Source organism: Rhinoderma darwinii, chromosome 13 (genome assembly GCF_050947455.1).
Source record: "Rhinoderma darwinii isolate aRhiDar2 chromosome 13, aRhiDar2.hap1, whole genome shotgun sequence".
NCBI classification, from domain to species: Eukaryota; Metazoa; Chordata; class Amphibia; order Anura; family Rhinodermatidae; genus Rhinoderma; species Rhinoderma darwinii.
Window position 1 is genome coordinate 63,706,406 of NC_134699.1, and position 13,069 is coordinate 63,719,474.

At 43.4% G+C, this 13,069-nt stretch overlaps 1 protein-coding gene and 1 long non-coding RNA gene across 5 annotated transcripts in view; one reads left to right on the forward strand and one right to left on the reverse strand.

The window, feature by feature from the left end:
* Positions 1–13,069, forward strand: part of NTN1 (netrin 1) — a 250,838-nt gene that overhangs the window by 166,475 nt on the left and 71,294 nt on the right. The gene's annotated exons all lie outside the window — the stretch shown is intronic.
* On the reverse strand, positions 5,994–11,325 carry LOC142665678 (uncharacterized). Its single transcript, XR_012851539.1, has 2 exons — positions 11,076–11,325; positions 5,994–7,821 (listed from the first exon to the last, which is right to left on the reverse strand). It is a non-coding gene; the product is annotated as an uncharacterized LOC142665678 (long non-coding RNA).

The window sequence follows — 13,069 nt, forward strand, 5'->3', positions numbered from 1 at the left end:
GCGGGGTGCGACACAATAGATGCAGCGGAGGGCACAACACGACTTCCACTCTTGAATGCACAAGGGCATGGTAGCACGGGATATAGGGTACAGGCAGCATGAACGGATAACACTGGGAACTGGAAAACACCAGGAGACCATTTGCAATGACAAACTTCAGGAAACACAACGCTCAGGCAAGGATCAAGAGGGCGGAGCCCCTTTTATAGTCCAGCAGCATACTGGGCTAATTGCAGATATTCTGCAACTGTGCGCGCACTGGCCATTTAAGACCGTGCGGGTGCGCACGCCCTGCGGGAGACAGTGTGCGGACCAGGAAGTGAGTGCCGGCGTCTCTCAGGAGCATCTCGCCGCCAGGTACTCACTCATCCATGGCCGCTGCCGTGAGAGGGTAAGTCAGGACGACGGTCCGCGGCCATAGACGTTACACTAATATATGGATAACTATAGGTTTTGGGTGGAAGCTTCACTTTGTATCTTCTGCAAACAGTAAAAAATAAATATATTGCCCATCGTACAGGAAAGTCACAAGTGTAACATTAAAAATGTTCCAATATATTTTTAGCTGGGATATGCAGCAGCCTAGCTGCTTCATCAAATAAGTGTACAGTGGCTAGTATAGAGGTGACACATCCCAAGCTTTACATCACGAGAGCAAGCTTTGTGAAGGCACTGATCCAGCAGGGAATGATGGGAGATTTCAGCTCTGAAGTCTGCAGAATAGTGAGTACAATACATATAATACAGGCCAGCAGAATAGTGAGTGCTCTGCAGTATAATACAGGATGTAACTCAGGATCAGTACAGGATAAGTAATGTAATGTATGTACCCAGTGACTCCACCTGCAGAATAGTGAGTGCAGCTCTGGCGTATAAAACGGGATGTAACTCAGGATCAGTACAGGATAAATAATGTAATGTGTATATACAGTCACTCAACTTTTGTATGTAGGTTTATTCTAACTGTAAATTGTAAAATTGCTCATATGTGGACATATCCTTTTAAAGAGTAATTCCAGTCCGGTCAATGACCACATCAATGATTCAATTGTACATTGTACAGGATCAATCCGGCCGTCATTACGTATATAGGGATACCTGGAGGCAACCCATTTATACAAATGCTGCCCTTAAAAGCCTGCAATCTCAAGATCCTGTATCTCTTAGTGTTAATTGGCAGATGACCCATGTATATATATATATATATATATATATATATATATATTAGTATTACCTCTGCTTCATATATGATTGTGAATGAGGGGTTGACTTGATGGATATTGTGCCACTATCTCCTTGTGCCTCTTTATTTCATTTCATGTGTAATAATCGCAAGTGACCAGCAGATGTCGCTGCTGTCAGTTCTATTTCTCTATCCTCACCGCGGTGTCTGATATCAGTAGAGAGTGTGAGGTGATCGCTGTACAACATAACACATGCCAAGATACTAATCTGTGTTTATATGTAAATCCTTTATCAGTTATCCCCGGTGATAATACACTTGTCAGCAGCAGCTTGTGTGTGGTGACAAAAGAGCGCAAATTATTGTATGAAGACCGTAACGGCCAGTTAGAGTTATAATATCGAAGATTTTACACCAAAACGTTTGTAGACTCTTGAAATGGTGTCTGAAGCAGTAAGATTAGCGGATGAATGTTTGTTTGGCCAAATAAAGTGATTTACTGCGATATTTCCAGGATTCTCCTTAGGGTCCTATTACACGGCTTGGCATATGAGATGTAAACGAGCGCAGATCAAAGAGAAAGCTCGTTGATCGTCGCTCGTTTGCTCCTTTCACACAGAGCAATAATTGCATATATATATATAGGAAAGAGCAATCATTACTCCGATCGCGCTCTAATACATTTTCATCATGTCGGCAGCACATCTCCGATTACAAATGGCGATGTGCCGCCGACAACGATGATTTGTAATTCTGCATAAAAGAGATCAGCCGATGAACGCTCATTGGCTCATATAATAGGGCTTTTAGTAAGACTGTAATAGATAATGTCGTTTAGCGACAGTCACTAATTATCATAGATGTGCCATGATAAAACCGACCTGCAGTGTAAAGCATGGGGGAAAGCTAGAGCAGCAGACAGGAGGTAGAATTCGAGCTGGAATAATGGAGCTAAACTGCAGTCAAATCTGCTTCGTTACGCAGATTTGTCATTCCAGAGTGTGGAAAAGTTTACGATCAACACCTGTGGCAGTTGTCATGGCGGCCATATTGGTTATCATCCATGTTTCCAAAAAAATATGAAAAAAGTTGACCCCTGGACTTAAAATTATTGTAAAATATTTAAGTTAGAAAGTCCCTCCCATATTTAGATGTATTCTACATTTAATCTTTCACATAGTCCTTTAAAAAAAAAAAAAAAAGGGACGTGAATTAACGAGACCAATTAATTAGGAACATTTAATGACATATCTGGAGGCATTTCATGAACTCTATTGCGTCTTCTGTTCCTTCTCGGGGATCTGAGCCAAAGCCGGTTTCTTTTGTGGCCTCCTTATTACAAGAAGGACTAATTAGGAAAAGAAAGTGTAAAATACAGATTAGAAGCCCCCCAATGAGGCATTTGTTTCAGTAACAGGCCTGGATATAAATGGGAGGAGGGCCTGGCCGAGCCTCCTCCGCCTCCCAGCGGTATAGTAATGTGCAGAACAGGAGGCTGCCCACTCTTCATGTTGCTGATTCAGAGGCAAGGCAATTAATTAAAATTGTAGTGCCTGACGTCTAAAGAGACAAAGAGCGGGCTGTGGCGGTGACCCCATGCGGAGTAACCCTTTCCCGGCCGCCCTCTCATGACTAAGCGCCGTGCTACGCTGGGACTAATAAGCCAGAGCTACTATTTGAATATATTTAGATTCTTTTATCTTAAGCCTGCAGGAATATGCGCCGGACACTTGTGACAACGTCTTCTGAAAAACAAACCTGTAAGGGAAAATAGTATTCTGGGAAATAAGACTGCGCCGAGCATCGATTCCTGGCGATCACTCGTTATCTGTGCCGGATGTCATTTTTAGACATGGAGTGTCACTGACACTTGGGGTACAGGATAATGATACACTGGCACTTGGGGTACAGGATAATTATACACTGGCACTTGGGGGACAGGATAATGATACACTGACACTTGGTACAGGACAATGACACTTGGAGTACAGGATAATGATACACGGAAACTTGGAGTACAGGATAATGACACTTGGGATACAGGATAATGATACACTGACACTTGGGGTACGGGATAATGATATACTGACACTTGGGGGACAGGATAATGACACACTGGCACTTGGGGTACATGATAATGATACACTGACACTTGGGGTACAGGATAACGACACTTGGGTACGGGATAATGATACACTGACACTTGGGGTACAGGATAATGATACACTGCCACCTGGGGTACAGGATAATGATACACTGGCACTTTGGGTACAGGATAATTATACACTGGCACTTGGGGTACAGGAAAATGATACACTGACACTTGAGGTACAGGATAATGATACACTGATACTTGGGATAAAGGATAATGACACTGACACTTGGGATACAGGATAATGATACACTGACACTTGGGATAAAGGATAATGGTACACTGGCACTTGGGGTACAGGATAATGATACACTGGCACTTGGGGTACAGGATAATTATACACTGGCACTTGGGGGACAGGATAATGATACACTGACACTTGGTACAGGACAATGACACTTGGAGTACAGGATAATGATACACGGAAACTTGGAGTACAGGATAATGACACTTGGGATACAGGATAATGATACACTGACACTTGGGGTACAGGATAACGACACTTGGGTACGGGATAATGATACACTGACACTTGGGGTACAGGATAATGATACACTGCCACCTGGGGTACAGGATAATGATACACTGGCACTTTGGGTACAGGATAATTATACACTGGCACTTGGGGTACAGGATAATTCTACACTGGCACTTGGGATAAAGGATAATGACACTTGGAGTACAGGATAATTATACACTGACACTTGGGATACAGCATAATGATACACTGACACTTGGGGATAGGATAATGATGCAATGACACTTGGGGTACAGGATAATGATGCAATGACACTTGGGGTACAGGATAATGACACTAACACTTGGGGTACAGGATAATGACACACTGAAACTTGGGGTACAGGATAATGATACACTATCATTGGGGGACAGGATAATGACACACTGAAACTTGGGGTACAGGATAATGATACACTGACACTTGGGGTTAAGGATAATGACACACTGACACGTGGGGTGCAGGATAATGCTATACTGACACTTGGGGTACAGAATAATGATACACTGACACTTGGGGTACAGGATAATGATACACTGACACTTGGGGTACAGGATAATGATACACTGACACTTGGGGTACAGGATAATGATACACTGACACTTGGGGTACAGGATAATGATACACTGACACTTGGGGTACAGGATAAGGACACTGACACTTGGGGTACAAGATAATTTCACTGACACTTGGGGCACAGGATAATGACACACTGACACTTGGGGTGCAGGATAATGCTATACTGACACTTGGGGTACAGAATAATGATACACTGACACTTGGGGTACAGGATAATGACACTTGGGGTACAGGATAATGATACACTGGCACTTGGGGTATAGGATAATGACACGCTGACACTTGTGGTGCAGGATAATGTGACACTGACACTTGGGGTACAGGATAATGACACGCTGATGCTTGGGGTACAGGATAATGATACACTGGCTTTTGGGGTATAGGATAACGATACACTGACACTTGGGGTACAGTATAATTATACACTGACACTTGGGGTACAGGATAATGACACGCTGACGCTTGGGGTACAGGATGATACACTGGCACTTGGGGTACAGGATAATGATACACTGACACTTGGGGTACAGGATAATGACACGCTAACAGTTTGGGTGCAGGATAATGACACGCTTGGGGTACAGGACAATAGGGTCTAATGTAGTGTTACATGCCGGCTACTCAAATGACCGTTTGGCCATGTAATGCATGGCTGCGCTGGGTGCACCAGAGTGGCTCTCTGGTTTGGCAAATATAGAGGGGTCCCGTTATAGGGCATATTGACAGGGGTTGTTGTGGTGAGATAAGTCGACATGGGTAAACAGTCCCACTAAGACTCTTAGGAACTACTTCCTCGCTGCCTGTAGGTGTCACTGTTGTGTTTGCGGTCTCTGATGGACTGTCTATAGCGGAAGCTTTGTAGATTAGATGATGACCGTAGTCTGTGAAGCTGACCATTGGTTCATATAGTTTTTGTCTTCTTTTGAGCCAATGTTCTAAAATTTGATTAATGTATGTGTCAATATTTGTATGATCTAAAGATTTTTGGGCAATATAGTTTTACTATAGTGTTACTTCCATGGTCAGTTTAAAGGGTTATTCCATTACTGACCGGTAGGAGTTAGATTGCAGGGACCCCCTGATGGGGTGTTTTCTGTAATGTATCTAAATCTGGGACGACCCCTTTAAATGTAGGAAAGGGACACTTGGGAACCTGTTTCTAAGGAGCAACGGTCAGAACTAAAATGCAATGCGGTAAATCTCAACAAAAGAGATATGTCCCGCTGCTGCAACCCCCAGATGTGTAATCCTTAGGAGAAGCCAGCAGCAAGTGTCCAACTCCCCTGCAGCGCCACCACAGGGCAAATGAAGCATTACACAGTTCTTATATAAACCAATAAGCTGCCTGGATGTGTTGGGTCCCCTTGACCAAGAGACACTCTTTATAGTCACGGTTAGCTCTGGGTATTAGGTGAGGGTCCTGAATTGGGGGCGTTTTTTTTTTAAATTAATCTGTTAGTATTTCTGTTGCTCTACTAAATCTGTATGAAAAACTTCCCATATAAACAGCGAATAACTAGGCCAAGCTTACATGGAAGAGATTGTAAAAAAACTGATAATAATTTCTTGAATATTTGTTGTTTTTTATTCTTTATTTTACAAACTAAGACTGCGTTATGTAGTGGACGATAATGGAGCCGTCGGCATCTCTTCACCTTATAACAACCAGGTTTTTGACATGACGAGTCTGACACCCCATCCAATATATATCGCAGAGATAAGAAGGGCAGAGCGATCCAGCGTTCAGGCCGGACTCCATGCTTGCACTAATCCTTTATATAAGGGACACTTTGAGCAGAAGCTCCGTTAGGGGAAGGGATGGGAACGTGTTCACTCGTCAGCCAGGTTGTCATTTGAAGATAAGACTCGATGTCCCCCTGGAAAATGCAATTCTCTGTTCTCTTAAGAAAGGCCAAATTCATTCAAAGTTCAAGAGATGCTGTGAAACTTGTGTGTACGAAGATAAAGTAATCCCCGGCCCCCAAACTGACCTCGTTCATCAACTTTTGGGCCCCTTCTAATGTTACAGCCTCTTTCTATTTGCTACACAAAGTTTCCGACAAAGTACACAGATAGGGAATTTGGTTCATTTTTCTTTTTCCCAAAACTGTACCTTACAGTTGGATCATTTTATGTGCAGGCTTCCTGAAATGGAGTGACCCGTGACAGGTCTGTGTGGCATGGACAAGGCAGTCTCTTATAAAGCAGGAAGCCATTTCTGTACATGTACTCAATGGTGGTTACTTCGACCGGAAGTCAAATTTGGCATTGGTTGAGGGCTTGTAATTCTGCACCAATTTAGCAGCTACACAAATGTCTGTGCCCCTTGTTTTACTTCTGGAGCCCTATACAGAATACACAAAATGTACGGGGGAGATAGCAGAGCTATAGCAATACATTGCACCCAATTCCAGACCTAAAAGCAGCCCCCTTAGATAGGAGGGAAGGTGCACGCTGGGGGAGGTTAGAGTGTGTTTGGGGTGCTGTCGGTCACTGGTCTGCGGCACTTTTTTATCTACCCCATGGAGGTCTCTGCCCGTGACTTGTATCTCAATACAGAAACTATTTCACAGTATATTTAGCAATTATGTGTAACATTGTTACATCACTGTAAAAAAAATGGCTTCATTTGGACGCATAATGACCCCCTCTCCCCCCAAGACACACACACACAACACGACCACAGGCAAGAGGGTTTCCAGATCATTAAAGGGTTTTATAGGCTGTTTCGCAGCAGCGGTTTTAACAAATTCATCCCGCAGTGAACGGTCTGTGTGAATAGGGCATCCTGCTAAGTGGAGAGGGGGAATTAGTGCTGCGGGGAGAGGAGGGGGACGGACCCTGCGCTTGCCAAAGACACCCCACTGGTTTACCAGAGCTGGGAGCAGATTAATCAGGCACTAATTCGATTTGCAACAGCTAAAGGATTTTTTTTTTTTTTTCACAGCTCAGTGTTAAGGAATTCGGCAGGGGCAGCCGCACAGAAAGGAGTGGGGGCAAATGAACATAGACCCCCATTTCCAAATGATTCTGCTTGATCCAGTGCTTGTTTGTTCTCCTCCTTTAGTGCTGATTGTAGTCTGCTGACGGACAGATTGTATGTAAAAATAGGACTGACCTGTTAATGAGGGGATATCGGCCTCTTGCAGTTAAGTGAAAGGGAGAAGGGGTGAGAAAATGGGTTCAAAAAGGTGTTTGGGTGGTGAGTGCCGCAGAACTTTTCATTTTTTCCCTCCCCTCTTGTCCCCAGGCGCTGTTTTCTTTGCCTGCATGTGTGCTAAGGATTTCAAAGTCTTCCCAGATCCGCTGATAAGACAAGGATTTGTAAAGGTGTTTTGAAAGGTCTCCGATCAATCTTCTCCTGGATAGGGGACGGCACAAAGAAACTGACTGGGTGACAAAAATAAAAGAAAAACTTTAATCCGGCAACACTTTCTGTTTACGCCTCAATTCAACCATGTTAACCTCTCGTGTGCTGACAAGAATACAGAAAAAAAATACAAGAGAAGAAACTTGTCAGGCTAATGCACATATCCACATCTCAATATTGTTCTATGCACAAGGACCACAAGTGTCCTTGTCCTGTCCCGTCCCCCCCCCCCCAAGTGTCCTTGTCCGGTCCCAAGTGTCCTTGTCCTGTCCCCCCAATCGTCAGCGCGTCCTTTACCCCCAATCAGCGTGTCCTGTCCCCCCAATCGTCAGCTTGTCTTGTCCCCCCAATCAACAGCGTGTCATTATCCTGCACCCCATTCGTCAGCGTGTCCTGTCCCCCCAATCGTCAGCGTGTCCTGTCCCCCCTATCGTCAGCGTGTCCCGTCCCCCCAATCGTCAGCGTGTCATTATCCTGCACCCCAATCGTCAGCGTGTCCTGTCCCCCAATCGTCAGCGTGTCATTATCCTGCACCCCAATCGTCAGCGTGTCATTGTCCTGTAGCGCATATCGTCACCGTGTACCCTAATTGTGAGTGTGTCATTGGGTTCTGATCCTGAGACCATTACTAAATAATATCATTATACTGTTGTGTTTTGTTCTTGACACCTGTTTGCTGCTGTAGTTTTTATGTTATCTCATATTTTTGCGTCTTTGCCTGTAACTTTTCTTCATTCCAGTGGCAGGGGGTAACCAAATGATCTAACTAGCCATAGTTACAAACAATAGTGATAAGCATCTGCTGGTGTGTAAAGTTAGTAGGTTTCATCACATTATGGCAGCCCTATTAACCAATCAGTGACTGTATTCATAGTTATAATACTAGACATAGGATAGCTATTGGCCGCCATTTTATACGGCCAGATCAGTCCTGATTCCCTCCTTTGCATGCACATTTAATAGTGCCAGAGAGGGTTTACTAGACACCTGGCGCCGCTTATCTCTTGGGACAAGAAAATTCCAACTTGTTGGATCCATGTTTCCCTCAATGGTAGACCTAGCAACGGCAAATATCCTGGAAGATATTTTATATTTTTTATCCATTGACTTTCCATCGCTTTCACTTTTGGGTTGGGTTTGACTGACAGGGCAGATTGATAACTAATGTCCTCATTAGGATTGTAGGCTATCATTACATTATTTGCTTCCTTTACAGACACCCATTAGCAGGGAAATAATACCCCCCTTTTTATTTCCTCAATATTATCAGTCTGTTCTCATATAAATGTCCAGATCAAACTAGGACGTCATCGATGTATCTGTTATAAGGTCACATAATAGACATAATCACGGTAGGGGATTTTGGCTTCTGAGGTTTTGTTCTTGAAGGATTATGTGGTTATGGAAGTGTCTGAGCTCATAGATGAAAAACCAAATTAGATTTATAAATCACATCTGACAAAGTTTTCCAGAAAGACTAATGCAAAAAGTTTGACAATTCCCTCCCGTGCCGGACTGGGGTTCCTTAGGCCCACCAAAGGAAATGATTCAGAATACCCACCCTCCACCTATACAGAACATGAGCACCTTTACTTATAATCTTGTAATTATTGCACACCCAGGATATATAATCGATGAAGGTGTAAGAGGTCATTATTGACTAATCCCATAAGAAATAGACCCTAGCGGCAAGTGATTGGCTCCAAAAGAGGTTGTCTTGTGCTGGACCTTTGGGGCCTATTATTGTGCCTGATATTAGACCCAATGAAGGATCCTGTGGTATACTGGTGGGCCAATACAGCCCCGGGTCCATCACACGTTCAGAAGCAGACGGCCCTGATGTTAAATGTTGAATCATAGACACGCCTTTTTATTTAAAAAAAATTATAATCAATATTAAAGCTAATGTAATACAATAAAGAAATGATAATATGTGTATATATATATATATATATATATATATATATATACACACACACACTATATATACATATAGACAATTTTACATAAATCCTCACAATAGAAATAACAAAGTTGCGACCTGAATCGTGATATGATTTTTTATAATTTATCACCAGGCTCTTGAAGATCGCCTCCTTTACATAGGGACATTTCTAACATCTATGAATGTAATTTCACCCACCAAAAATGAATCTAATGCTATATACTAATACTTACTATGAGCCAATAAGCAGCGCTAAAAGTGATCACCTGTTGGTATTGCCTTGCCCCGCGGTCCGGTCCCATGTAGTGGCGTCCACATGCTGCTGAAACTACGCCAACATGCGGCGAATGGTCGCATGATTTTGTTGGTAATACCTGGAAAAGTGGCCTCTGCAAATCAGCGTGGATTCGGCCGCATCCAAATGCCGCTACATGGGACCCACATCCTGAGGCTGAATTCAGATGAATGTGGGGAAACTCGGATGTTGAAAAACTGCTGATTTTCACATCCGATTTGCCCCTGTGTGGGTCCAGTTCTCACAGATCCCCATAGACTTGGGTCTATCGAGGCAGCCATGAAAACAGGACAAAATAGGACATGTTCTATTATTCAACGGACCCTTCACACGGCCCATTGAAATACCTGCGTCCGTGTGAAGGCTGTTGTATTAATGGTGGTCACAAGGACGTATACTACGGTCGTCTGAATTCGGCCTTACACTGCTAAAAAGAACTTCCTAATTAATGATGCTGCTTAACTGGGTGAGTTTGGCCCTTGATCTCCTTTGAGGGCCATTGGGGGGGGGGGGGGGGGTTCATTCATCTTTACTGTATGAGGGTCATTTCCCTTTAGTACAACTGAGATTATCAATAGACCTTAAAAAATGTAAATGACATACAAAGTAAGATTATTTTATGAACTGTACTAGAACTATCTACATGGTGAGATTTCCAATAGGGGAACACCTGAAAATGAAAATCCACTCCTTTTTTTATATGACACTCCTGGTCCGTGGTTTTAAAATCTGAAAAATATCAACATATGTCAAATATTTTAAGCCTTTGTACTTTATACGAATATAAGGCCGGGGCCACAACTAGACTTCTTGTAGCGCTAATGTTTGATTTTACCTATTGAGCTGCAGTCCAAATGAGTACATTGAATTGTATACAACGTGTGGACTGCACATGTCACTTAGGAGTTAAAATCAATCAGCAGCGCTGCCAAAAGCTTTAAGGTGTAGCTGGCCGTACTTTTAAACATAAATAAATATATATATATATATATACACTCTTTTTTTTTTTTTTAGCTAAATGTAAACATTTTTACCTGGAAAATCAATCTAAGGAAAACGAAATATCTACAATAATGTATTTCGGCTGCACATTGATGTCGTTTACGGTAGAGTAGATGAAGGGTCTTCTGCTTTGCCATGTAGACCTCACACTGATGAGACTTCCGAGATCTGGAAACATGTTAGTAGTGGTCACAATTATGTCAGGAATTTGCAAGTCTATGTTCCCCAGGTAGACAAGCTGAGTGAGTACAAATATCTGTAAGTGAGGAAGACTCCCCCAGGACTGACATCTGTATGTGTATGGTATGTAAGAAGATAAGCTGCAGACTATTGACACTCTTACTATATTCTTTGCATTTTTTTCTTTGCCAAACCCAAACCTTGGTAAATGCTTTCTATTGATAAACCCAGGTCTTCTAGTTTCTCCTAAATAAAATAAAAAAGGGTTAACGGATGGACAGGCTTGTTACTCTCTCTATTGGGGATGGACCAGCTCCCAACTTTTTTTTTTCTTTTTGGACACGCTTCTTCTAGGGATAAGCAGTATTGACTCTCTCCTAGGACAGGGCATGCTCTCTACTGTCGCCTAGGGCTAGGCATGCTTCCTATAATGGACACTCGTCTTGTAGCCTCTGCTAGAGATAAGCAGGCTACCTACGCTGTAGCCTAGGGTTAGGAAGTCTCCATATTCTCTCTCCTAGGGTTAGGTAGGCTTCCTAAACTCGCATTCCTATTTCGACCTCTCCTTTTAATAGGCACATTTTTTTGCCCTCTTAACTTAGAAACCCAATTTTCAACCTCTCAATGGACAACCTTGCTTCTTACAGCTTCGTTTAGGATAAACCACCATCACAGACTCTCCCGGAGACAGAAATGTATTCATCATGAGAATACAGACACCATGTACAGAATCTATATCCTCTGAAAGGTATGGGTGCTGTCATGAGGGGCCATAAACATGTCCTCTATTCAGCTAATGTAGTCAGGGAAATCTACTGCAGGGCATTTGGTTTCCCAGTGACTGCTCTTTACTGCTGCACAGGTAATAGGAGTTTATTATGGAATTGCTTTTTATCCAATTCACCAAGGGTCATGCGCTCCCCCTGCCCTGATACCATCTCAGAATGTCTCACTAATGGGGAATTTGCACATGTGAATGTTTTTGCTGTAAATGTTGTGATATGTGGTAAATGGCCTCACACAGCCAGTGTTACATCCATTGCTCACAGCGTTTCTCCAGTTGTGATACAGTAAATGGAGAGACTCTCCATAGAAGTGACTGTCATGTGGACTCTTGGTATGAGTACATGCTCCACCATACAGGTGAGATATCTGCCCGTCTCTTGCAGAATAGGCACGTTCTACTCCCTGCAGTGTCCGCAGGATGGGCACTCACTTCTGAGCAGTCTCCCTTACGTCTTTTGAGTGTCCAAAAAGTCATTTTTCCTCTCTCTCGCAGGCACACACAATGTGACACATATATCTCCACAGTCTCCTGCGGTCTCTCAGGGCACAGCTACATTCTTATATCAGTCACTGTAAGGACATAACAGGACATCTCTCACGCCATGCACCCTTTTTTACCACCTGTCAGCACACCGCCTCTTATAACTTCAATTACTGTCATGATAGACTTTGCTTAAGTTCCCTTTAGCCAGACAGTCTCATTGCAAGAAACAGCCCCCATGCCTCCAGCCCTGGTCATGATTGACACCTCCTCGTATCCATGTAGGAAACGCACAACTTCACCCTATAGCAGTATACAGCAGGCAGAACGCTGCAGACACTATGAAGACCGGCAGTCTCAACCCTACAAGCAACTACCTCACCTCTCGCTATCCAGCCTCCACTAAGAGCCTCCACCAAGCCAGACACAGCCTCTTATGCCTATGGCCTCTACTAAAATAGTTACAGCTCCTGGTAAGACGCATACAGTCCTGCATCCTGCAATCCCAGTCATTCTTCTCAACAGGTTCTAATGCCTACAGCTTCTCAAGACCGCGTACTTCCCTGCCGGCTATCCAGC